The following is a 22,694-nucleotide window of genomic DNA, read 5'->3' on the forward strand; positions in this document are numbered from 1 at the left end:
ACCACTGTGGAAGGCAGTTTGGCAGTTCCTCAAAAAGCTGAATATAGAATTGCCATACGACCCAGCAATACCATTGCTAGGTATCTACTCAGAGGACTTAAGGGCAAAGACACAAATGGACATTTGCACACCAATGTTTATAGCAGCATTATTTACAATTGCAAAGAGATGGAAACAGCCAAAATGTCCGTCAACAGACGAGTGGCTAAACAAACTGTGGTATATACATACGATGGAATATTATGCAGCTCTAAGACAGAATAAACTTATGAAGTACGTAACAACATGGATGGACCTAGAGAACATTATGCTGAGTGAGACTAGCCAAAAACTAAAGGACAAATACTGTATGGTCTCACTGATATGAACCGACATTCGAGAATAAACTTGGAATATGTCATTGGTAACAGAGACCATCAGGAGATAGAAATAGGGTAAGATAGTGGGTAATTGGAGCTGAAGGGATGTGGACTGTGCAACAGGACTGGATACAAAAACTCAGAAATGGACAGCACAATACTACCTAACTGTAATGTAATTATGTTAAAACACTAAATGAAGCTGCATGTGAGAATGATAGAGGGAGGAGGGCTGGGGACATAAATGAAATCAGAAAGAAAGATAGATGTTAAAGATCGAGATGGTATAATCTAGGAATGCTTAGAGTGTATAATAATAGTGAAATGTACAATGTACAAATTTTAAAAATGTTTTTGCATGAGGAAGAACAAAGTATTGTCATTATTGCAGGGTGCTGAAAATAGATGATAACTAATACTTCAAAATGTCACATTATGTGTAAGACTAAAGCAAAAAATGTTTATTTGTTACAAAATTTAGATTTTGACTAGAGCATTTCCTAATATAACTCATGTAGATAATTTGATTTAATGTCATAAGTACTTGGAATCTCAGGTAGCACTTGAGATTTTGTTGGTTTGTCCAGAGTGATCCCCTGATGAATCCCAGAATGATTTGATCAGTGACTGGAAAAGTATTTGCAAGCCCCCTTCGGGGAATGGTGAGAGTGGGGAGAAATTCAACTTCCCCAAGTTGAATTCTTGATATTCTCACAAGCAGTGTGGACAACCAAAGCTATAGGCCTAGCCCCCAGTCTTGGGGTTTGTTCACATGAAACTTAACCCCACAAAAGATAGGTCAAGTCTACTTAAAATTTAGGCCTAAGGGTCACCCACAAGAGAGCCTCTTTTGTTGCTCAGATGTGGCCTCTTTCTCCAGCCAATAGGATGAGCAGTCTCACCCACCCTCCCCCTCTCTAAAAAAAAAAAAAAAATTGCAAATGGAGATCCAGTTTTCCCAGCACAATTAATGGAAGAGACCATTCTTTCACCATTGAGTTTTTGCCACCTTATCAAAAAATCAGTTGGCCATAAATGTGAGGGTCAATTTCTGAGCTCTCAGTTCTGTTCCATTGGTCTGTATCGCTTTGTGCCGGTACCATGCTGTCTTTTTTACTGTAGCTTTGTAATAAATTTTAAGATCAGGAAGTGTTAGTTCTTCCATTTCATTCTTTTTCAAGATGGCTGTAGCTATTCAGGCCCCCTAACACTTCCATATAAATTTAATGATTGGTTTTTCCATTTCTGCAAAAAAGGTTGCTGGAATTTTGCTCGGGGTTGCACTGAATCTATAAATTGCTTTTTGTAGTAATGGCATCTTAATGATATTTAGTTTTTCAATCCATGAGCACAAATATCTTTGCATTTATTTAGGTCTTTTAAACATTTCTTTCATCAATGTTTTGTAGTTTTCTGTTATTCAGGTCCTTTGCATCCTTGGTGTTTTAGTTTGCTAAAGCTGATAAAATGCAGTATACCAGAGACGGACTGGCTTTTACCAATGGGGATTTATTAGCTTGCAAGTTTACAGCTCTAAGGCTGTGAAAATGCCCAAATGAAAGCATCAACAGGATGATACCTTCTTCCTAAAGAAAGGCTGCTGGCCATCTGGGACTCCTCTGTCACATGCCCAAGCACATGGTGATGTCTTCTGGTTTCTCCTTTCTCTCCTGTGTTTCATTGCTTCCACTTTCTGACTTCAGTGGTTCCCTTTCTGTTTTCTGTGTGTCCTTTCTCAGCTTCTTTGGCTTTTCTCTCTGAGCTTCTATGGCTTTATTTTGTGTTATTTCTCTTTCTTTTATCCTCTTTTAAAGGACTCCAGTAAAAGGATTAATCCCACACTAAATGAGGTGGGTCACATCTCAAGTTATGATCCTACTCACCAAAAAGATTCTACTTACAATGGATCCACCCCCACAGGAATGGGTTAGCTTTAAGAACATGATTTTCTGGGGTACATAACAGCATCAAACCATCCCCCGTGGTTGGATTTATACCTAGATATTTGATTCTTTTAGTTGCTATTGCAAACAGAATTTTTTCTTGAATTCTTACAATTGCTCATTGCCTGTGTATAGAAACACTACTAATTTTTTGGATGTCAATCTTGTACCCTGCCTCTTTGCTGAATTCATTTCTTAGCTCTAGGAGCTGGGTTGTGGATTTTTCTGCATATAGGATCATATCATCTGCAAATAGAGAAAGTTTCACTTCTTTCTTTCCAATTTGGAGGCTTTTTTTTTTTTGGTATGCTGTGCAGTGGGGATAAAGTTATTCTTTTTTCCACATGAATATCTTGTTATTGTGACACCATTTGTTGAATATTTTTTGTTTTTGCTTTTTTGTTTGTTTGTTTTTAGAGTGTATGAGCTGGAAAGCAAGCCCGAATCTCCCATATGCAGGTGAGAATTCTACTAATGAACTACCTGTACACTGCCTTGGATGCCTTTTATTTCTTTTTCTTGCCTAATTGCTCTGGCAAGACTTCCTATACAATGTTGAATAATAGTGTTGACAGTGGGTGTTCTAGTTTGGTAGCTGCTGGAATGCAACACACCAGAGATAGATTGGCTTTTAATAAAAGAGGATTTATTTCATTAGTTCTTCAGAGGAAAGGCAGCTAACTTTCATCTGAGGTTCCTTCTTACGTGGGAAGGCACAGGGTGATCTCTGCTGGCCTTCTCTCCAGGCCTCTGGGTTCCAACAACTTTCCCCAGGGTTATTTCTTTCTGCATCTCCAAAGGCCTGGGCTGAGCTGCGAGTGCTGAGATGAGGTATGCTGAGCTGCTTGTGCTGTGCTACGTTGCACTCTCTCACTTAAGCACCATCCAATTAAGTCAAACGTCATTCATTGCAGCAGGCACGACTCCTAGCTGACTGCAGATGTAATTGGCAACAGATGAGGTTCATGTACCATTGGCTCATGTCCACAGCAACAGACCTAGGTGCCTTCACCTGGCCAAGTTGACAACTGAATCTAACTACCACAGTGGGCATCCTTGTGTTCTCCATTATCTCAGAGGGAAAGTCTTTCACCATTAAGTAGGATGTTAGCTGTGTGAATTTCATTTATGTCCTCAATCATGCTGAGGAAGTTCCCTTCTTTTCCTAATGTTCTGTTTTTATCAAGAAAGTTTGCTGGAGCCCCCTTCGGGGAATGGTGAGAGTGGGGAGAAATTCAACTTCCCCAAGTTGAATTCGTGATATTCTCACAAGCAGTGTGGACAATCAAAGCTATAGGCTGAGCCCCCAGGCTTGGGGTTTGTTCACATGAAACTTAACCCCACAAAAGATAGGTCAAGTCTACTTAAAATTTATGCCTAAGAGTCACCCCCAAGAGAGCCTCTTTTGTTGCTCAGATATGGCCTCTCTCTCCAGCCAACACAACGAGCAGTCTCACCACCCTCCCCCTCTCTGCGTGGGACATGACTCCCAGGGGTGTGGACCTTCCTGGCAATGTGGGACAGAGATCCTGGAATGAGCTGAGACTCAGCATCAAGGGACTGAGAAAAACCCTAGAATGAGCTGAGAATTAACATCAAGGGACTGAGAGAAACTTCTTGACCAAAAGGAGGAAGAGTAAAATGAGACAAAATGTCAATGGCTGAGAGATTCCAAACAGAGTCGAGAGGTTATCCTGGAGGTTATTCTTATGCATTAAGTAGATATCACCTTGTTGTTCAAGATGTAGTGGAGAGGCTGGAGGGAATTGCCTGAAAATGTAGAGCTGTGTTCCAGTAGCCATGTTTATTGATGATGATTGAACAATGATATAGCTTTCACAATGAGACTCTGTGAATGTGAAAAACTTATGTCTGATGCTCCTTTTAGCTACTATATCAACAGAAGTGTAGAACATATGGAATAAAAATAAATAATAGGGGGAACAAATGTTAAAATAAATTCAGTTTGAAATGCTAGTGGTAAATGAAAGCAAGGGGTAAGGGGTATAGTATGTATAAACTTTTTTCTTTCTTTGTTATCGTTTTATTTATTTTTCTGTTGTCTTTTTATTTCTTTTTCTAAATCGATGCAAATGTACTAAGAAATGATGAATATGCAACTATGTGATGATATTAAGAATTACTGATTGTATATGTAGAATGGAATGATATCTAAATGTTTTGTTTGTTAATTTTTTTAATTAATAAAAAAAGTTCAAAAAAAAAGTTTGCTGGGTTTTGTCAAATGCCTTTTCTGCATCAATTCAAATGACTGTGGGGTTTTTTCCCTTCAGTCTTTTAATGTGGTGTATTACATTAATTGATTTTCTTATGTTGAAGCACCATAGCTTACCAGGGATAAATCCCAATTGCTCATGGCATATAATTCTTTTGATATGCTGTTGGAATTTGCTTGCTAGTATTTTTTTATGGGTGTGTGGATTTTTGCATCTATATTCATAAAAGATATTTGCCTGTGGTTTTCTTTTCTTGTAGTATCTTTATCTGGCTTTCACATGTGGGCAATTTTGGCCTTGTAGAATGAGCTTAGGAGTGTTCCCTTCTCCTCAATTTTTTGGAAGTGTTTGAACAAAATTGGAGTTAAATCTTCTTGGAATATTTGGTAGAATTCCCCCGTGAAGCCATCTGGTCCTGGGCTTCTGTTTGTTGGGAAGTTTTTGATTACTGATTTGATCTTTTTACTGGTAAATGGTTTATTTATATCTTCTATTTCTTCTTGATTCAATGCAGGCAGTTTGTGTGTTTCTAAGAATTTTTCCATTTTATCTAGGTTATCTAATACATTGGCATACGGTTGTTCAAAGTATCCTCTTATAATCCTTTTCATTTCAATGGGGTTGTCAGTAATGTATACCTAGTCATTTCAGGTTTTCATTACTTTTATCCTCTCTTTTTCTCTCTTTCAGTCTAGCTAAAGGTTTGTCAATTTTAATGATCTTGTCAAAGAACCAACTTTTGCTTAGTTTGCTCTTCTTTTTTCTAGTTCTTCCAGTTTTGAGGTTAGGTCTCTGATCTGAAGTCTTTCTTCTTTTTAATGTAAGCATTTATAGATATAAATATCCCTCTTAGTAGTGCCTTTGCTGTATCCCACAAGTTTTGGTATGTTGTATTTTCATTTTCATTTGCCTCAAGATGTTTCTTAATTCTGCTTCTGATTACCTCTTTAACCTATTCCTTGTTTAAGAGTAAGTTTAATTTCAGCATATTTGTGAATTTTCAATTTCTCCCTCTGTTATTGATTTCTAGCTTCATTCTGTTGTGGTTGGAGAAGACACATTGTATGATTTTAATATTTTTGAATTTATTGAGACTTTTTTTGTGACCCAACATATGGTCTGTCCTGGAGAATGATCCATGTGCACTTGAGAACAATGTGTACTCTGTTTTTATTGGGTGCCTTGTTCTATATATGTCTGTTAGGACTAGTTGGTTTAGTGTATCATCCAAGTTCTTACTTCCTTATTGATGTTCTGACTAGATGTTCTGTTCATTATTAAGAGTGGTGCGTTAAGATGTCCTTCTATTGATGTAGAACCATCGATTTCTCCCTTCAAATATGTCAATATTTGTTTCACATATTTTGGGCTCTGCTGTTAAAGGCATATATATTTATAATTGTTACATCTTCCTGCTGAATTTTCCCTTTAGAAGTATGTGATGAACATCTTTGCCCCTTGTAACTGTTTTTGACTTAAAGTCTATTTTATCCAATATTAGTATAGCCACCCCAGCTCTCCTGGTTACTTTTTGCCTAGTGTGTTTTTGTCTCTTGCAGATAGCCTAGGGTTGGGTAATACTTTTTTTTAAAATCCCTTCTACAAATCTCTGTCTTTTGACTGAAGAATTTGTTCCATTTAAATTTAAAGTCGCTATGGATAATACAGGACTTTCTTCTGCTATTTTGTTTAAGCCTTTGTAAGTCTTATGCTTCTGTTAAAACGTACTTTTATATTTATTTGCTTGATGGGACACCATCAAACATACCAGTATACACATTATGGGAGTCACAGAGGTGAAGAAAGAAAGGGGGCATAAAAAATTTTCAAAGCAATAATGGATGAAAATGTCCCAAATTTAACTAAAGATATGACTATACATATCCAAGATGCCCAATGAACTCTGATGGTTAGGTTCTGGTGTCAACTTGGCCAAATGATGATGCCCAGTTGTCTGGTCAAGCAAGCATTGGTCTGACCACCACTGCAAGGATATTTCATGACTGGTTGATAAACCAGAAGTCTGGTGTATTAAATCACCAGTCAGTTGATTGCAGCTGTGGCTGATTACATCTGCGACCAACTAAGGTGCGTCTCCCACCACTGGGATAATCCAATCTGTTGAAAACTTTTAAGGGAGAAAAGAGACTTTTTCACTGCTTCTTCAGTCAGCAAGCCTCCCCTGTGGAGTTCATCCAGACCCTTCATCAGAGCTCCCAGCTTTACAGCCTGCCCTACAGACTTTGAACTCTTCCATTCCCATGGTTGCATGAGACATCTTTATAAATCTCATAGTTACAGAGATCTCCTTTTTCTATTTCTCTAGAGAACTCTGACTAATACAAACTCCAAACAGGATAAATCCAAATGGATTTACACCATGACATATCATAATCAAACTGCTGAAAACCAGAGATAAAGAGAGAATTCAGAAAGCCACAAGAGAAAAGCAATGTGTCACATACAAAGGAGCCTCAATATGATAAGGTGCTAATTTTTTAATGGAAACTATGGCGGCAAGAAGACAGTGGGGGTGACTGATTCAAAGTGCTGAAAGAAAAAATTGCCAACCAAGAATTCTATATCAGGCAGAACTGTCTTTCAAAAGTGAGAGAGAAATTGCTTGGATATTCTTATGTCCTCAAGTTTGTATTTGCCTCCCCTGCCTTGTTTATTATGTTTTGCCATAGTTAGTAACACATTGTTCCTCTTTGTAATCAAACAATTTGGGGGGAATGGGCTATTGAATGTTTGAAAAATAAGTTTAAAGTGTTTATTACCTAAAGTTTTGTACATTTGTAAACTTTGATTACATATGTGAATGTTAATACTCACAGTGAATTATTCATTGTTTGCAAAATGCACTGGACAGCAACATTTTGTGATAAATCCCATAATAAGTCATTAACTTATATCTGAATATGAGTATAAACTAAATTCCCGTCTTTTAAAATACAATGTTGTAGTTGATGTGTTTTTATACTTTATTTCAGGATAGCTTTTATTTTAGTTTCTTTATCTAAAAATTAAAACAAATCATTTTTTTTAAGCAAGAGAGAGATTAACACATTGCCACATAAATAAAGCAAAAATGAACAGAGTTTATCATCACTGGACGTGTTCTACAAGAGATTGCAAAGAGAGTTCTGCAGGTTGAAAGGAAAGGACATTAGACAATAGAATGAAACTGTATTAAGAAATAAAGGTCTTCAGTAAGGGTAAAAGTATGGGTAAATATAAATGCCAATGCTATTGTATTTTTGGTTTGTAACTTCACTTTTCAGTTCCTACAGGATCTAAAAGGTAAGTGCAGAAAATTAGACAGAAATTAGAGCACACACTCAGGAGTTAATGGGGAGTTAATTCATAGTGGGTAGGGTTTCTGTTTGGGGAGATGGGAAACTTTTGTTAATGGAAGGTGGTGAGAGTACCTCAGCATTGTGAGTGTCACTAATCCCACTGAATGGTATGCTTGGGAGTGGTTGACATGGGAAAGTTTATGTTGTATATATGTTTCCACCATATAAACAGAAAATGCAACTAAAGAGACAATGAGGATTAAATCTAATACATGATCCTGTATGAGGTCTTACAAGGGAAGTAAAAAGATTCAAAATAACATTATGGGGATATATGATAACATTGGGATATACTCTATAAGCTTCATATCAATGTTAAATTTCTTTATCTGGATAGCCGTACTTAGGGTGTTTACATAAATGAAATATCCTTGGTCTTAGGAAATGTGCGTAGGATATTAAGTGTGCAAGGAGCATATTGTATATATCCTACACTCAAGTGTTCAGAAAATGGTTGATAAGTAGACGGGCAGATGGGTGTATAGACGGATGAATGGACAGATAGACGGATTGATACATGGATATATAGAATGATATGGTAAATGTAGCAAAATGTTCAAACTGGTGGATATGGGTGTCTGGGGTGGGAGGATTGAGATATGTTGGAATTCTTTGTATAGGATTTGTATTATTTTTTAAATGTCCTGTAAATTTGAGTATTTCAAAATAAAAAGTTTTTTAGGGTGGGCAATGGTGGCAGAGTGACAGAGTTCTCGCCTGCCGTGCTGGATTCCTGGGTTTGATTCCCAGTGCATGCCCATGCAAAAAAAAAATTTTTTTAAGGGTAAAATACTTGAATAGACATTTCTCCAAGAAGTTATACAAATGGCCAATGAGCACATGAAAAATGTTCAACATCATCCGACTTTAAGGAAATAAAAGTGAAAACCACGATAAGATACCACTTCATACTGGCAAGGATGGCTATTATGAAAAGAAAAAAGAGCCCAGAAAATAACAAGTATTGGCAAGGCTATGGAAAATTGAAACCCTCATGCATTGCTGGTGGGAATGTAAAATGGTGCAGCTGCTGTGGAAATAGTTTGGTGGCTCCTCAAAATTGAACATAGAATTAACATGTAACCCAGCAATTCTGCTTCTGGGTATACGCCCAGGAGAACTGAAAACGAGGATTCAAACAGATCCTTGTACACCAGTGTTCATAACATCATATTGACAATAGCTGGAAGATGGAAGCAATCCAAGCGTCCATCAACAGATGAATGGATAAACAAAGTGTGATATATTCATACAATAGGACATTATATTCGGCTGTGAAAAGTAATGAAGTTCTCATACAGGCTACATCTTGGATGAACCTTGAGGACATTATGCTAAGTGAGTTGAGTCAGACACCAAAGGGCAAATGTTGTATGAGTCCAGTTTTATGAAATATCTGTAATAAGCAAATTCATAGAGACAGAAAATAGACTAGAGGTTATCAGGGGCTGGAGAGAGGAAGGACTGGGGAATCATTGTTTAATGGGTACAGAATTTTTGTTTGGGATGATGAAAAAATTTTGGTAAAACAAGGTTGTGATGGTAGCACAACCTTGTAAGTACAATTAATGCCACTGAATTGTATACGTTAAATGGTAAATTTTATGTTTTATATATGTTATTACAATAAAATAAAAAATATTTTTAAAGGGACCTGCTCTGTATAAAACACCATCAAACATGGAAGGAAATGAAATAACAGCTACCATAATATATTGCAAACCTCCTATTAACCAGGCTTTTATATACATGACATCAATTCTATTACAAATATCTGTTAGAAATAATTTGTTGTTCAAATTACTTTTTTATGACAATTATAGGTTCTCTAAAGAATAAAGTAATAAAATATACGCATTTGTTCTTTTAAAGAACCACACATATATCTCTAGAGGGGCAGTACAATCACTGACCTTTGTCCAAGTGGGCAAGGCATAAAAAACTCTTTTGTGTTGTCAATCACAACAAAAGCATGGAAAGGTTAAAGGGAACAATGTGAGTCCTTGAAACATGCGATGCCAAAAGAAAATGTTGGCTTGATATAAAATACCAGTGATTTATATGGCCTGGTGAGTCATGTGTTTCATATCTGGGTTATGTACCCATAAACACTGGCTTGAAGGCAATCAGAGTAGCCAGACTGCCATCACTAAAATCATCGTCACATGTAAGGCCTGCCTGAATTTAAAACGCAGAAACTGAAATGCAGTAACACGTGGAATTGACAACACACGCAATTTCTGCTGTTCTCCACTTAAATTCCCAAAGGCAATGTCACAGCAGTGTGTTCAAAAGTCCACGAGATTCTCCTCGTCGTTCTGTTTGGATTAGATAGATCCTTCTTGTTTATTTTATATTCGTTTGAAACCTGTTTGGGGCAGGGACTTTTCTAACATCTCAATAAAATGCTCTAGGTGACGTAAATCATAACTCCCCACCTCTGAAAAGAATTGAGTCAGTCAAATGCCAACAATGGAAAAAAAAATGTAGCATGTGGTTTTCCAGTATTGGCTTGGAAGCAGCAACTGCCAGGAGGTTGATGGCTAAAAAGAACCAGATTTTCCATTTATGAACTCCTTTTTAAGGAGGGAGAGATAGTGGCTAAGAAGAATGCCACTTGCCAAAGTGCCCCAAGCTCGCAGACAGGAATGTGCCTGGCCTTCCTATCAGGAAGGCCATGCAGTCTCTCAAACGGTGAGTTACATGAAGGAGCAGTTTGCTGGGAGACAAACTGCCCCCTGAGGTTGTGTCTGCCATCCTGTGGCTCAGCTGGCCTGAGATTGGCGGGCAGTGGCTCCAATACCTGGAGAGTGAACAGCCTGTAAGACTCACTTGAGGGGAAGCTGGCAGATACCTGCAGATGGAGCACTGTGTCCTACGGTGCTGACAAAAAGCCAAGGCTGGGTCTGCATCAGCAGCCGAGTTCCAGTTCAGAGGCAGATTCGGTCATGGACGTGGTCAGCTGCCTCCGTAAAGCTGGAGTGGGGGATTGTTTTGTGTTGAATAAACTTGTAACCAGAAACAAACTAACAAAATTGTAGCATGTGTCAAGATTTTATTAAGCCTAGGAAAGAGATGTGAATAATAGCTACCACTTATTGAGCACTCCCTGTTTGCCAAAACTATTTCTGTGGTATCTAATTCAAATCCTGACATTATCATTTCAAGGTAGGTGCTGTAACTCAGTATTTTACAGATGAGAAATGGGGGCTCAGAAAGGTTAGCTTATCTGTTCAAATTTTTAGTGAGTGGATAGAATTCGAATGTCATCTGATTCCAATGTTTATGATTTTTTGTAACAGGAAATTGAAGTGTAAGCATAATCTTGATGTATTTTAAGACATCAGGCTGTACAAAGAGCCTCTGGTCTGGGGAGTTTGAACATAAGATTTTAGTTTTGATGCTAACACTAGGTTGCAGTGTAGCTTAGGCAAGTAATTGCATCTTTTTGAGTTTCAACTTATCTGTAAAATGAATGTGTTGGACCACATAACCATATGGTCCTCCCCAGCTGCAGCATCCTACTACTGTAAATGAAAAGTGTAGAACATGTTTTGAAAATTACAAAACATTATTGGAGAAACTAAAGAATATTTAAATAAATAGAAAGACATTCTTAAGACATTGATACATGGAATGTCTTAATTAATGTTAAGAGGCAACATACTCCAAATTGATCTATCGCTTTAATGCAATCCTTATCAAAATAATATTCTGCCCCCCCCACTTTTTTTGCAGAAACTGACAAGCTGAACCTAAAATTCTTACAGAATACTCAAAACAATCTTGAAAAAGAACAAAGTTGGAGGACTCACATGTCTCAATTTCAAAACCTACTATAAAGCTACAATAATCAAGAGATTGGGGTGCCAGCATAAGGATAGATATATAGATCAATAGAATAGAATTAAGAGTCCAGACATAAACCCTCACATATGGTCAGCAGATTTTTGACAAGGGTGCCAAAACAATTCAGAGGGGATAGAATAGTCTTTTCCACAAATAATGCTAGGACAACTGTATACACACATGCAAAAAAAAAAAAAAAAATGAAGTGGGATCCCTACCTCATACCCAATATAAAAAATTAACTCAAAATGGATCAAAGTCCTAAATTTAAAAGCTAAAACTACAAATTTTTTAGTAGAAAACATAAGCATAATTATTTTTTTACCTTGGATTCGGTAAAATTTCTTAGATATAATACCAAAAAATACAAACAACAAAAAGAAAACATATATATAAATTATCCTTTGTTGAAATGAAAAACTCTTGTACTTCAAAGAACACTGCCCAAAAGGTGAAAAGATACCAACAGAATGGGAGAAAATTTTTACAAATCATATATCTGATAATGTATTTGTATGCAGAACATATGAAGATCTCTTATAGCTCAATAATAAAAAAAGATAAATAACTCATTAAACATGGGCATATCATACTAGGAAGAAACAAGGGAAATCACTGGGTTGAGGGTAGTATGCCAGACCCTTTTAGGTGTCTTGTTACAGGGTTTTTATATTTTTCAAATTTCACTGAATTACATTAATTTAATAATCATACTTTTAGCAGTTTGTAAATCATGCCAAATACAAAGAAAACCCTATTAAAAAATTAACTTCTTTTTATTATATGTGTCCTGAAGTTTTTATGGGTGAATATTGCTCATGTTCACAATCTACTTTGACATAAAAATAAATTAAAAATATAAAAAAAAACATGGGCATATCAACAGACATTTCTCCAAAGAAGATGTACAAGTGGTTAGTAAGTGCATGAAAAGATATTAAAAATCATTAGTCATTAGGGAAGTACAGGTCAAACCACAACGAGATACCACGTCACATCCACTAGTATGGCTATAATGAAAAAGATAGACAAATCAAGTGTTTGCAAGGAGGTAGATAATTGGAATTTACATACACTCAAGAGAACTGAGAAGTATATATATATCCACACAAAAACTTATGCATAATGTTGAAAGCAGCAAAAGGCAATGATTAAGAACACTGTTCCTGAGGGTGGCATCCACTGTAAATAGGACCTTTTGAAGATGTTGTTTATTTATTTATTTTTGCATGGGCAGGCACTGGGAACCGAGCCTGGGTCTCCAGCATGGCAGGTGAGAAATCTGCTGCTGAGCTACTGTTGCACCACCCTGAAAATGTTATTTTTAAAGTGTGGCCCAACTGTATGTGTTTGAACCTTAATCCTACTACTGGTGGTTTTATGAAGAGAAGTCATATGGAAGAGTAGAAGGTGGAAGTCAAGAGACCCCAAAGGAATCCTGTTCCATGTGAAGGGAAAGCCAAGGAATTGCCAGCCAGTCAGAATGCTATCAACTCAGAAAGGAAGCAAGCCTTCTAGGCACTGAAAACATGAGCCAATAAATTCCTGTTTTAGGCCAACTCATTGTGTGGTCTTTGTCATAGCAGCTGGGAAACTGAGACATTTCTTTTCCAAAGACATACAATATTAGTATCGCAAAATTGCTATTACAAAATGCTTACTCCTATTGAAAATCAGAATGTGGAGAGGATGGCCAGGCAAATAACCACAGACCTAAAAAGTTCAGAATTGTTAATGGGGAGGGTGTGGCTCATTGTCATCTCACAACAACAAAATGAAAATATGACCTTCTTACACTGTGGTAAACAGAATTATGGCTCCCCAAAGATGTTCAGGTCTTAATTTTGGAACCTGGAAATATGTTATCTTACACAACAAAAGGGGCTTTGAAGATGTGATTAAAATCTTAAGGAGGGAGATTATCCTGATGGAACCAATGTAATCACAATGGTCCTTATAAGAGAGAGGCAAGTGGATCAGAGTTAGAGGAGATGTGACAATGGATCCACAGGCTGGTGTGATTCAAAGAAGGGGCCATGAGTCAAGATGCCTGTGGAATCTAGAAGCTAGAGAAGGCAAGGAAACAGATTCTCCCCTAGGACCCCCAGAAGGAATGCAGCCTTGCCAAACACCTCAACCTTAGGACCTCTGACCTCCATCCAGAACTGTAGGATAATAAATCTGGGTTGTTTTAAGCCCTTAAGTTAGTGATACTTTTTTATAGCAGCAATAGAAAATAATGCATATAATTTACTTATTTAGGTTACGGGTTTGCTGTTTATTGCTTTCAGGTGATATTTTTAAATGCAATTAAATAATGTCATTTAGTTCAGCATCTTCAAAATCACTTGGAAAGGCTTTTTTTTATTCAGCATGTCAAAAAGAACGTTTATTACTTTTATAACCGCCTCTTCTGCTTTCTTGCCAGATGCCTTCGGAGCAGGTGCTTTCTGAGCTGGAGCTTTCTGACTCTTCTGAGCTTTTGGAGCCCCTGCTCTTTCTGCCTGTGGCTTTTGGGCAGAAACTTTCTGGGCTGAAGCCACAGTGGTCATCAATTTTGCTGGAACTTTAGCAGCAGCTGCTGCAGGTGCTTTTTTCGGACAGGCTTTCAGGAGCGCTGCCTTTTTCTTAACTTTATGCTTAATTATTCTGTTTCTCATTTTCTTTGTCTTTATGACTTTAAAATGACCAAAACCTGTCATCTTGGCTTCACTTTCTCTGGCTTCAATTTCTTGGCCCATCTTGTGGCTGCCCATTTTGTATTGATATCTGCCTTCTGCCAGGCTTATCGGACATACTTTTGGTGGTTACTGTGTGGGAACTTGAGGATGAAGTCAGTGAGCTGCACAGATTTAAAAGGCATGGCCTGTCTTCTTACTTGAGTGCAAGGTCCACCAGCCAAGTCCTGTTTTGATCAATCACATCTACAATGACGACCAGCTTCCTGGCATGAGGCCCAAAGGAGACATAGGCCACCTGACCACTTTCCACAAAGCTCCTGGACACCATGTTGGCAGCGTCTGGCAAGAAGCTTGGAAAGTATTTTTAAAATACATTTTCCTGAGGCTCATCCTTAGAGATTCTATGCTGAGCATCATTGCTTCAGAATAAGTGTGGTTTGAAGACAGAGACCACTCTAATAAGATGGATGGTTAAAGTGTAAATGGCAACTCTAAGCACATTTACAGTTAAGGTATATTTTCAGTAACACTTTAAGACTGGTTTGTTTGTTTGTTTGTTTTTCTATTTTTTCTGCATGGGCAGGAGCCGGAAATCAAACCCGAGTCTCCGGCATGGCAGGCGAGAACTTTGCCATTGAGTGACCATCACCCACCCTAGACTGATCTTTTTAAACCAGTTTCTAGACTTCAGCATTCACAGATTTCCCTTCTGATGACCCTTCTCTGTTCAGTGAACTTGACATCAAGAAAGGGTCTCAGAGGGGAGCTGATTGTGATCCAGGGACTATAAAAGACACTGAGTAAGTACTGATAAAGCTGTACCGATGTCACACTGGGCAGGGGGTGTAGGCCCCAGAGATGAAAAAATAAGACCTGTTGTAGTTTGCTAGCAGCCGGAATGCAACACACCAGAGATGGACTGGCTTCCAATAAAAGGGGATTTATTTAGTTAATGTATAGTTCTTCAGAGGAAAGGCAGCTAACTTTCATCTGAGGTTCTTTCTTACATGGGAAGGCACAAGGCGAGCTCTGCTGGCCTTTTCTCCAGGACTCTGGGTTCCAACAACTTTCCCCCCGGGGTGATTCTTTCTGCATCTCCAAAGGCGTGGGCTGAGCTGCGAGTGCTGAGATGAGGTAGGCTGAGCTGCTTGGGCTGTGCTATGTTGAGCTCTCTCATTTAAGCACCAGCCAATTAAATCAAACATCATTCTTTGCAGCAGGCACATCTCCTAGCCGACTGCAGATGTAACGAGTAACAGATGAGGTTCACATACCGTTGGCTCACGTCCACAGCAACAGAACTAGGCAAATTCACCTGGCCAAGTTGACAACTGAATTTAACTACCACACCTGTCAAGAGAATAGGTGGGGTAATAATGATAGTTTTTATTCTCACAGTGACTTTCTAAGATAGGTGTTGTTTTTTGACAAGCCCCAATTTTTAATTATTATTTAAACAGTTATTAAATTACATTTCAAAAATAAAGAACAAACATAACATAGGGAAAAATGAAAAATTATAAAAACTGTCCATGTTGTTGACTGGAAGTGTGCACAAAGCACTTAATTTAGAGACACACAGTTGAAGTTATAACATTCTATTGTTCTGTAGTCATAACTAAGCAAAAAGTTATGATTTTCCATATTAAATATCTATATTGTCACTTTGAAAATTGAAGTTTAAAGTGACAAATGAATGGCTTCTTGGTAATTTATCTCATCTAGTTCAGATTTACAATAGTGCTACTTGCAGGGAATAATGTGTATTTGCAGGGCTTCTACGTTCCTTTTTAATAACATCAAGGTGGGGAAACCAGCCTCAGGGGAGGATGTTGATGGCAACAGAATATGAGATTTTCAATGAATTGCTTGACAAAAAAGGCTAGTGGGATTTGTTTTTCAATTTGTGAAATTATGGCAAAGCAATAAACAGTACAAATTTTACTTCCCCAACGCAGATAGTAACGTTGAACTATAGATATAAAAAAGTTTGGCTAAAAATTAAATTGATGATAAAAACCAAGTTATAAGAGTAAATAAACACTTATATTTGCCCGTATTTTTATACATATTTGACTTACAGTTGACAAATTGACTTTAAAATGTCACATGTAACATGACCCTACTGCATCTGAGTAGCTTGCAGTGGGTGCCATTTGAAACTTACGGGAAAGTTCAATGACGCCAGAACAGGTCCATGCCTGTTGGTCACATGCATGGACAATGTGGCAATGTCCAATTGCTCTAAATATTTCTAACCATTTTCTGTGCGTTTTTGTTCTTATTTCATCACACAGATCAAGGACTGACATTGACCCACAGGCCAACCTTTATGTTAGAAGACATTCTTTTCATAAAAATAATAAATCTTTGCTTCTTAATGTATTAAAATAATTGGGATTGATATTATTATTATTATTATTTTTAGCAAGTTAACCCTCATTACATGGAGGGGTGGAAGGAAGGCAATCACCAAATTTCAGTGCTTTTTGGACACCCTGGCCAGAACTGGGGGAAAGGCAATATCTTGGAATGTGGGTACCAAGAGCTCCCCTCTTCCTCAGAGTCGTGTTCTCACAACCATTTCCCACTGGAACCCCAGATCCTGGTAAACAGACTTCCTGACATTCTTGACTTCCCACACCTCCTGCCTGACCAAACCTGGTTAGTCCTAAGAACCCTGTCTTCCCAACAGCCTCTATGAAGCGGATTCTCACTCCCGTGTTCCTGAGGCACCTGTTCCTCCTTGCTCTGCACCGCTGTCTTTGGATCACTCCTCTTCCAACATCTTTGGTTGAGACCACTGCCATATTGAAGTCCGCGCTTCCTGACTACGACCTGCCACCCACCCCTCAGTGGCTGTAAGGTAAATGTTTTGATCCCTGTCTCAGAGGGGAAGAAACTGAGGCTGGAAGGGGGGTTAGGCAATTTCTTCAAGTTCACACTGCTAGTATGTGCAAGAGCTGGGTGCTACAGCCAGGCTTGCAGGCTCCAAAGTCCAAGCTTTTAAGCACTTTACTCTAGTACCTCCAGGGATGATCAAAAATGCAGAAGACCTGGTTTTGAGACCTAGTTCTGCCACTTACTAATCATGAGGCATTCAGGAAATAGTTTAACTTCTCCAGGGTTTAATTTTCTCCCCAGTAAAATGAACTTTATAATATATGGGGAAGTACAAGCACTTTACAAACTGTAAAGCACTCTCTGTTATGGGGAATGCCAATAAGAGCAAACAGCAAAGACAATTAACATGTGCTCAGAGGAGAGTGATGATGCATTGTGTTCCCCAGGATTTCAGAGTTTCTGTTGTTTTAATGACCCTGTGCATGTGGGCCTCCCATCAGGCCATACACCGATTTTCTGATTTTCCCCAATTCAGACATCCTGCCTTGGGTGGACAAATGAATTTCAGGTAACTCTTTTTGACCCAGTTTCCTAAGTTGAAAACATTGCTTTATTGAGACAATTCTTTGGGTAGTTGTGAGAAAAACACAGTAAATGGGCTGTTAGATCTCTTCAGAGCTCATCAAATCTTCCCCTTCCCTTCACCAGTTGAAGATTCATCATCAGACTGCACAAAGCAAACACACAAACCAAAAAAAAAAACCAATGAGCTCACTTGACAATTCCAGATAGAGATTTTTTTTCTGATATATCCTTTGTTTGCTTTATTTTTGTTGTTGTTGTAGGTGGAAAAAAGTATGTTTGTTATAGATTAGAAGATACACAAAAAGTAAAAAGAAAATAAAACTCATCAGTAATTCCACATTTAAGAGAAAGAAGCTGCCTTCTACCAAGACAAGGTGGGAAAGTCTGCCACGACCAGTTTGAGAGGCAAAAGAACTAGGAGGAAGAAGAAAAGAAAGTGAGTTCTTTGGCCCTGCTCTCTAGATCGATGGCTATCCATCACTCATGTGACAGCAGTGGGAAGTTACCTCAAGAAGAAACCAGAGAAAGTTTTGGGACTTCCCAGGGATGTTTTTATTATAGATTGACCAAAGGTGCTGGGGTGGTACTTTCCGAATCCATCAGCCTTATCTTGGGCCCGGTTTTAGCAGCATAAGGTACAATCCACATTATTCAGTCATTCACCGCATAGTTGATGAGCATCTCCCTAATGTCTAGAACTCTGTATCAGGTGCTAAAGGAAATACAAAATTTACATAGGGCAGAATTCTTTCTCTCCAGGAACTCCCAATCTCTGTGGGGGGATAATAGGATTTTTATATAATATGGCAATCCCAGAAAGTGTATAAACATGTGCCAAGATGAAGAGCATGGAAAAAGTATGTTGTATTAGAAGTTGGTAAATTTGCTTAGAAGTGTATTGCTCACATTTTATGCCTTAAAGAACTTATAAGGAGCAAGCCACGTTATATGGTGAAACAGTTTTTGAGCCCAAGCTCTTAGGTAACCACAAACTAAATAATAATTGAAGTTTTTATTGCTTTAAAAAATGTGGTCATTTTAGTTCATGTGCTTGCAGGCATGTGGTAAGGAAGTGTGGAAGGGAAATCTCCTCACTCAGTCATCACTTCGTTCTGAACCCAGTTGGGTAGCCCTGAGCTGGAAAGTGTTCCATTCCTTCAATCTTCAGCCAACCCTACTGTGCCATTCTCCTTGCTCCCTCTTAAGACACTTTGGAGATGGTTGGGGACCACAACTGGAGGGATAAATTGAGCTTTGGTCATTTGGAGTGTCAGTCAGAGACAGTCAAAGCCAGTTGGAGACTTTCCTAAGATATCTTTCCCTACTAAGGGCTGGTGGTGGGGGGCTTGGCTGTCCCTCAGTCACCTGTGTAGGTTTTAATCCTACTGGCCCAGGTCCCATCCCCAGAGATTATGATTTCAGAAGTATGGGATTAGTTCTACAAAATCTATATGTGTCAGGGCTGAGATGAAGAACAGACACTCATTCAAAGTAAAGGGAAAACTTTTAACAATTACAACTGATCAATAATGTAATCACCTTTCTGTGAACTCATCCCTGGAAGTTTTCCAGCAGAGGCTAAATTTATGCACAATCCCTTCTCTTTCTCCATCATAAAACATAACTATACCCTAGAGTACCTTTTCTATACTATCTCATTAATTTGCACAAATGTCCTGAGAGAGAGAGTCATTGTTATTTTCATTTTGCAGAGGAGAAAAGTGAGATGCAGGGAGTGTGCATGATTTGCCTAAGGTCAAACAGCCAAGTAAAGATGCGGCAGGACTACTGTGACTGTAATTCCAAGTTTTCTACCCCACATGGCCTCAATCTGGAGAAATGTCCCAACCCACAGAAATGGATGGGAGCCTCAGCCTTCTGCATTTCCTTCAGAGATCCTTAGATTTGATTAGACACCAGAGTGGGAAGGGGTGGGAGATTGTCATTGCCAGAGTTTACAGTATTTCAGATTTTCTACCCTAATCCATCCTGCTTTTCCACCCTCAGGCCCTTGACTTCTGTTTGACCATCACTGAGGAAATAATTGCAACCATCTATTGAGGACGTACCATGTGCTCAGCACTGCACAAACTGCTTTCCTTACAGTATCTCAGTTAGTCATTAACCCCAGCAGAAAGGTATTAGATCTCCATTCTACAGATGGGAAAACTGAGGCTGAAGCTCTTGTCCCGGGTCACAGTGCAAGGCCATGAATCAAATTCAAATTCAAATTTGATTTGTGTGGTCAAAGCTCGTGCCCTAAAAGGGATTGCTTCTTGGGCAAGAATATTCTGAAGGGCACAGAGAATCTATAGGTATGAGGTGCTGCTTGGATACCTAGGTTCCCAGGTATCTCCCTTTGTAGGCCAACAGATATTCCCTTGATTAGCTTGTGGGGACATCCTGGGAGCTATTATTACCCCAAGGATGACATTTCATTAGGGGCATCTCTTAGCAGAACCATTGTCAGGTATGAGGCTCTAGGACCCCTGGAGCTCAATAGGCCACTAGAGCCACAGCGGGCATAAGAGGCAATGTTCTGAGGTGGAAAGAACAGTGTGTGTGCGTGTGTGTGTGTGTGTGCGTGTGTGTGCGCACGCAAGCACAAATGAGTGTGTGGTGTGGACGGTGTCAGGAGAATGGGAGTCTGGCCTTGGTCTGCTACTCTACGTTCAAGAATTTTCAGGGTAGAAGGGGAGAAATGGGCAGATTGAGGTCCTTTTTTGAGGACATGCTTTTACTCTACATATGAAGTGGACTGCCAGAATCTTAGATCTTCTAAAAGGTCTTAAAATCAGCTCTGCCTGTTCTCACCTTCAGCTTCAAGCATTCTTTGGCAGCTGTGAGTCTACTCAGTCTACATCCCAACCCCTCTTCCTAGGTCCTGGAGCTTCCCAGAGGGGCTGTGGGGCCTACAGTGCTGGCTTGGAGGCCCATGGGGAGTTCTTGAGTGTCTGAAGATCGCATCGCTGCCACCTTTCTGGATTCAGAACCACAGGAAAACTAAGACTTCTGAAGGCCATTCTGGTTTTCTCCTCTGCACGTGGGAGGACAGGCTGTGACACAGAACATTGTTTTTGTTCCTTTTTTGTTACTCAAATTTGTGCTCAGTGTCTTGCTCTCACAGTTTCTAACAGAGTGTGGCATCTGCATTTGTCATCCCCCTGCCGCACCCTCACCCCCAAAGAACCTGGAATCTCCCAGAAGATTTCAGGGAGCTAGGGAGCTCCTGGGGCAGGAGTGGGTGATGGGACAGGCCTTTCGAATCGGCAGCCATCTTTCGGAGGAGTTACTTTGGCAGAACATACAGCTGAGCTTTGGACTCAGACAGACTTGGGTGTAAATCCTGACTGCCCCTCAGGGGCTGGATGCTTTGGGGCATGTCACATGCCTCTCTGGCCTGTGTTTCCTGCTCTGGTGGATAAGGGCACTAATGCCTGCCTGTGTGAGTGACTGACACAGCCTCTACCTGGGGCATAGCAAGTTCTCAAGGCACAGAGGTGTTGTGATGGCAGCAGTGCTGAGAAGGTCCCTTGGGCCAAAGTAAATCCTTCCCCAGTCAACTTCCTGAAATGGTCTGGCTTCTACCCACCTCCCCAACCTCAAACTGGAAACATGCCTTTACTCTGCTTCCTTGCATAGCACCACACTTTCTCCTGTCTCGGGATGTTTGAATCTGTTATCTCCTCTTCCTGGCATTCCCCTCATACATCCTCCCTGTTTATCCTCTCAGTGTCTGCCTCCAGACCTCCTCAACTGTATCTACTGCAAGGAAACTTTCAGAAGCTTCCCTGGCTCGGCCATTTCTCTCACTTTGTGTGTTGACTGTATTAAAATTTATTAATTATACACAAACTGTGGGTGAGAAAAAGATTTTTTAAATAGGGTAAACCCCATGAAGGTGCCTGTTTTATTCACCAGTGCTTTGCATGTATAGACCTCAATATGTATTTGTTGAAAAAATAAATGAATGAATGAATGAGAGGTGAATTCATTTAACTTAAAGGAACACATTTCTCACAGTGCCAGGGCCCTTCCAACATGAGCAGTTATTTTGAGAGGGAAAAAGGGGTCCATGCTCAGACATATTTGGACAGTGGATAAAACAAAGTCAGGCAGATGTCTTTGTGGGATTTCTCAGGTACTTTAATATGCTCATGTGCCTTATGAATTTCCTGTAGGAGGAGGATCAAAATCCTTTCGAAAAGGAGACTCATATGTCATTTATATGTCACTGTGAATGAATTTCATGGAGATTTTCTCGGAGAGGGAGTGACGAGGAAGCGGAAGACTTCTAGAAGTTGTGAGCTCTGCAGGTGATGAATCCTGCCCAGGTCCAGCACAGCCCTGAGAGCAGAGCCCCTGGGCTCCTGGGAGCTATTTCTGCCTTGTGCACCTGAGAGAGGTTATGCGTCTTCGTGACGGACACCCCACCAGTAAATCTTGGCCCAATGATCTCAAGCCGGCTTCAGTTCTGCTTCTACTGTTATTCTTACCAAAAGACTTTTTTGTATTACATCAGCTAGGGTGGGGTTTTATCTAACAAAACATTGCTGTTTGTCATCTTCAATAAAAAATGACTCTGACCATACGGTAGAAGGTTATGTCCCAAGAAACAGACCTGCTCTCTGTCTGGTTTTGTTTTCTTTTATTGCTTTTTAAATCTAGTGTTCCTCTTTTCACTGTTGGCTCGGGTGACAGGGCAGGGCTGGTTTTGCTCAAGCAGAATATCTATTTGGAGTTGATTAAAAAAACAAAGCTGGCAAAAAGAAAGGTCAGGCCGGCTCTAAACATAATTACAATGGAAGTAAGAAGACGATATGCAAATCAGATGGGT

At 39.3% G+C, this 22,694-nt stretch overlaps 1 long non-coding RNA gene and 1 pseudogene across 3 annotated transcripts in view; one reads left to right on the top strand and one right to left on the bottom strand.

The window, feature by feature from the left end:
- The window catches only part of LOC143651741 (uncharacterized), a 42,347-nt gene extending 19,874 nt beyond the window's left edge, over positions 1 to 22,473 (top strand). For 2 of the 3 annotated variants that reach the window (XR_013160181.1, XR_013160179.1), the window contains exons 2-4: positions 17,124 to 17,294; positions 18,118 to 18,293; positions 20,739 to 22,473. This is a non-coding gene — a long non-coding RNA (uncharacterized LOC143651741). The remainder of the gene's footprint in view (positions 1 to 17,123; positions 17,295 to 18,117; positions 18,294 to 20,738) is intronic. The other variant, XR_013160180.1, reaches the window with a different exon arrangement.
- On the bottom strand, positions 14,072 to 14,756 carry LOC143652626 (large ribosomal subunit protein eL14 pseudogene; annotated as a pseudogene).
- Positions 22,474 to 22,694: the final 221 nt, after the last annotated feature.

This window comes from Tamandua tetradactyla, chromosome 12 (genome assembly GCF_023851605.1).
Source record: "Tamandua tetradactyla isolate mTamTet1 chromosome 12, mTamTet1.pri, whole genome shotgun sequence".
NCBI lineage: Eukaryota > Metazoa > Chordata > Mammalia > Pilosa > Myrmecophagidae > Tamandua > Tamandua tetradactyla.